A 5,372-nucleotide genomic window follows, 5' to 3' on the forward strand; every position below is an offset into this window, starting at 1 on the left:
CTGCTGAAATAAAATCTCTAACAAATAATTATACCTGTGAAAAAATAATTTTCATAGCATATAGTTGAGTCATCTAACTAAACAATTCTCTTCAAACAAAAGAGCAGTACAAATGTATGATCAATTATAAGACTACTTCGCATGAAGCATAGTTTGACTAAAAACATACAGAGGTGGCACATGAGAATTCTAAAAGAAATTAAGAATATCTTAAGAAAGTAGTCATTTCTTTCTCTAATTTCATCAAGAGAAATCAGTCAAAAGCATAAACTTTTCCCTTAACAGGATTCCTACACTTGACCTCTGTTTATTTTTCAACACTGTTGATGAGTTCCTCTTTGTCTATTTCTGTCTATGTTTCATATTATTTAGCGGACTAAAGATGCAATCTTCTTTTTAAAGTGGTCTTGTAATTTTTGGGCTTTAGTATAGGAAAAACTACCACAAAACATGTTTACATGACATACAAAAAAATATTCATTTAAATTTTACATCAGTTGTAACCATGAGTTGATTACATTCTAAAGATTCAAGGAATCAAGATGTAGGTGAAGCCCCAAATCTGGACGAATAGTGATGAAACGAGTGAAAAAGGAGAGAGGAGAAGAAAAAATAGAAGGGAAAGAAGGAAGAAAGGGGTGAGGGTGGGGATGGGTGAATGTGAATATAAATTGACTAGTAATTAAAAATATGGGGCCCACTGATTTTTTTAGTTAAAAAATATGCTCCCAAAACTATGACATGGTACTCCTGACCCATACTAAAAATTTTCGGCGCTTGATCATTTGAATCACTGATAACAACACACCCTGGCTTGGCTGATTCTTGACATATCTCACAACTCTAAGTGCAACCTCCATTTGAGATTTCTTAAGATCTTGAAGAAACTGACATAATTTTGGACACTGAAAACAATATTAGGCCTTGTCATAGTCAAATACAGTAGTTTGCCAATCAACTTCTAATATGTAGATTGATTTGTTGGTGGATCATCAGTAGGTTGCACTTGCTTGATATGATCATGAGACTGTTTAGAAGTTAGTTCGGCATTGTAGTCCATAAGAGTGGCAACTAGTTTAGCCACTCTTAGCCATAAGTCAGATAGTAATTCTAACGCATACTTCCTCGAAGCATTAATATTCCTTTGTTAGATCTTGCAAATTCTATGTCAAGTAAAAACCTTAGTTCACCTAGATCTTTCATTTTGAAATTCTTCTGTAGAGTTTCCATTGTTTCCTCTATTAATTTTTGACTATCACCAGTGGTCAACATGTTCTCAACATATATAAGTACAAGAGTAATTCCTTTTGATGTCTTTCTAATGTATAAAGATTGATTATGCTGACTTTGAATAAACTGAGATCCTAGTAACACTTTTGATACCTTTGTATTCCATCGCCTAGGTGTTTCTTGTAATCCATATAGGGATTTGAGCAGTATACACACTGTATTCTCCCCCTGACTAGCAATACTTGAGGCAAATCCATGTAACTTCATCTGTAAGATCACTGTCGTGCCCCATTTCGAATCGGTCGAAACAGCATACAACATATGGTGGCACAGGGTTGTGACTCTTGGATCTTGACAAATTATTTTTTTTAGAGTCGTCACCTAACTTTTTAGAAAAATTAGGAAAACTATTTTTTATTTGTAAAACTCTATTTTGGTCTTTCGAAATCTTCTTGAGATTCTAAGTAAGGGTTTTGGTTACTCGAGGGGAAGTCGTTACACTTAGTTTAGGAAAAATATTTGAAAAAAAAAAATTATTTTGTTATTTGCTAAAATGGTGAGAAGAAAACTTTCATCATTATTTTCTACTTGTTGTTTTAGATAAAAGAAAGAAAACAAAGGTATAACAAACATGATGCTACCATGTACACGAAAATCGTATAATTATTACAAAAATATACTTGTGTTGTAAATGTGAAAAAGGGTGATATAATTTATACATACATTTAGAAAAATGAGAAGTCTTATAATTTTTAAGAAAATTTAAAATATGCAGAGTTAAGTAAATAACTAAATTATTATAGAGTAAAAAAAGCATTTTAATGTATGAGGATTTTATTTAGGAAATGTACGTTCAAGAGTAGTGGAATTATGTAAGAAATGTAGAAGTAAATTAACAAAGGCATGCCAATAGTCATATTTCAAGTAATCAAAATTAGAAATTAGCAGAGAGTTCAATATCCGTTAACCAATCAAAGGACATTAGGAGGGCAAGGAACCCCCCCCCCCCCCCACAACCATATTTCTAAGACCAAGATGTATTATTCTAGAGTGTAATTATCGTAGAACCCCAACATGAGGCACATTAGTGCACCAAATTCATAGTGGATGGCCAACACATAAAAAATTTAAGAGAAAAAAAAGAAAATTTGGAATTTGAATTTAACTTCTTTTGAAAAGAAATCAAGGCATGTTATTCCAATTTATTCGTAGTGAATCAGCTAAGCAATTTCTAAGAAATTCCTAGAGCAAAAAAATCAAGACTAGAGAACCATGGAGGGGAGGATTGGTTGTTTTGAATAATCTTTACCCTTTTCATTTCTCAACTTCTCGTGGTGCAACGTACACATAGCAAGACACTTTGAATTTAAAAGATTCCTTGGTCATATTAGAGTAAGAATTGAGGAAAGAGGTAAGTGGAGTAAGCAACTTTAAATTAAAGTTGCATCTTTTCAACCCGACCATTAACGATCCATGAGATGCTAATTTTGCAGATAAAACCATCTATCACGAAGACAAGAAAATTGAATTTTAAACAATACATATTGGAGGAATGTATGTATCAAGGTTTTGACATTGAGAACACTGAGTGATATGAAAAAAAGTGGAACACCACCACTAAGTCTCAAGATTATAATCCCATTCTAAGGAAATAGCAATTCCAAGCTATATAAAAAAGCCTACCAGAGAACAAAAGTATGACAATGTAAATTAAGTCAAGTTGGATCTCTAATCACGAAAAGAAATTCAGAGAGAAGAAATAAAATCATTAATGAGAATCTGGCCTAGGAGAAACATGGTCAAACATTTGAACAAAGTAGAGAGGAAGAACACATTTCTTTTCAAAATAATTCTTGTGACTAATCCTTTTGTATTTAAATTGCCCCATGAAACATGCCAGAGAAATTCCTAAGTAACTAATTATATCCTTATAAAACAAACAATACAAATGGTATATATAAACACCAATTGCAAATTTGTTTACTTCACATTATCAGAAAGACAACATGGGACGAAGGACAAGAACGAGTTATCGAGTTTTAGACAACTTGAACTAAAACAGTCAGCAACTGAGATAAATAGACGAAGGATCATATTCTGGGCTTGATTTCGGAAGAACGGACAATAATATTTCTACCTAATTTAAGCCAAAATCAGATTCATGTCTAACAAACTTGTGGACAACGCATATGTACACAAAACAGTCTTCCAGAAATCAAATTCATGTTTGCTCATGGGTCCAAGGTCGAGACAAACCTAAATCCATGAAAAATCACATACATCTCATGTCTTACATACTTTGACACTTGCACACAGAATATTTCACATTATCAGAACTTCAAACATTTGAAACCAATTCGCACTATCTACATGTCAAAATAAAATGAACAGAAGGCAGATGGAGATTAACAAGACAAAGAGGGAAGTTCATAAAAGAATTATCTGCGACAACTGAAAGTAATACATGCTCAGCTATGACAAGAGAACAACCACACTTCGACACCCCATCGTTTCTGCCTAGAACTACTTTACCATGAAATCTTCGAACTACACTTATTGGATGGTTTGAACTTTTCCCAATATTGAAACACATAATAGAATATCTAGATGGGCAGGGGTCATGAAACAATACAAACTCACACTTATTTAAACACATTTGACGCTTAAATTACTACATCCATATTCACATCGTGAAACCAAAGGAAACAATGAACTCAAGAACATGTAGTTGATCGCTCTTATAAGGCCTTCTCGTGCCAGGTTAGAAATGGAGAATCTTGTTTGAATAGATGGCTAGCCCGAGATGAACAGTAATTAATTCATCATTCAAGTGTTCAAATCGAAAAGGAAAAGTGCAAAATACCGTGATGGACAGCCACATATCTGTGAAGTTTCGAGCCTTTCGGAGCTCTTTTCCATGCCGTTAACTTACGAATACACAAACCAAACTAGTGTACCGTCAAGCCATCATTACCCCGTTAAAAATCTAAACCGACATCAAAATGACCCCAAACAACCTATCAAGCATGTCCTGAAACGCAAAGCTCCACCGAGTTTGTTCCACAGTCTATAAGATTATCACCAAATATATCAAATGGTACGAAAAATACTGTTTTGAGTTTTTATCCGCAACAAGCAAAAAAAAAAAAAAAAAGTATCTAATATCATTCGCAAACTCAAACTTCAAACCATTAACACTTGCAAATACACCACTTAACATGAACAGGGAAAACAGACCAATGCTGTTTACTTAACATTCATATCCACGATCAACCGACAAACTCGAACGATCAATAGATTGCGACAACTAAATAATAGTTAATTAGACGAGATAGAATTTCACCTTGTGTGGGGCAGCAAAACTGGGCTTTTGACGTTTAAGAATTACAAAACGACGAAATCGACTCCGAGGACGCCGAATTTGGACTGATATCGAAAGGAAATTTATGAATTTTTTGAGACCCCTTTTTTCCTCTGTGTTTTCACTTGTTCCTCCCCTGCTCTCCCCAAATTTTCCAACCTTTTCCGTCAATGAATAATGAATTTGAATTTTGAATAAGTAGGGGAAAACAAAGAATTTGAATTTTGAATCCTAATTTCTCACTTTTCAGAATTGATGGTAAGTTTGAAAAATTTTGCATCCCTTATCCCCGAAATTGTGCTGACACCACTGTTCTCGCGGATTTTTGGTGTGGGGAATGGTCGCACAGGGGAGTGGTTGGAGGAGAGAGGTGAGGGAGAGAGGAGGAGCGGGGTGGCTCGCGGTTCCTTTTCCTTTTTTTTTTTTGAGAGAAAAGTTGATCGTGATTGAGGGAATGGGAAAGGCACTGTGGTTCTGATTTCTTGGGAGTAAGAAAAGTTGTGTCTTGGGCTTGATTTGTTGACTTAACTTCAGACCGTCCGATCATTTGATCGGATGGTTAGAAATAAACATCTTAAAGTAATATATATATATATATATACATACATACTCCCTCCGTTTAAAAAAGACCTATTTTTTGTTTTAGTCCGTTTAAAAAAAATGACTCATTTTCTTTTTTAACAATACTTTAATTTCAACTTTCTAACTGACATATTTAGTACCACAAGATTAAAGAACATTTTGATACATTAGACAGAACTTTAATTTAAGGTCATAAGAT

General features: G+C 34.0%; 1 long non-coding RNA gene across 1 annotated transcript; it reads right to left on the bottom strand.

Annotated features, from left to right (window-relative positions):
• Window positions 1-429: 429 nt before the first annotated feature.
• Window positions 430-5,156, bottom strand: LOC107849105. Its single transcript, XR_007048163.1, has 2 exons — window positions 4,574-5,156; window positions 430-4,297 (listed from the first exon to the last, which is right to left on the bottom strand). It is a non-coding gene; the product is annotated as an uncharacterized LOC107849105 (long non-coding RNA).
• Between the last annotated feature and the right edge of the window lie 216 nt (window positions 5,157-5,372).

This window comes from Capsicum annuum, chromosome 1 (assembly GCF_002878395.1).
Source record: "Capsicum annuum cultivar UCD-10X-F1 chromosome 1, UCD10Xv1.1, whole genome shotgun sequence".
Classification (NCBI taxonomy): domain Eukaryota; kingdom Viridiplantae; phylum Streptophyta; class Magnoliopsida; order Solanales; family Solanaceae; genus Capsicum; species Capsicum annuum.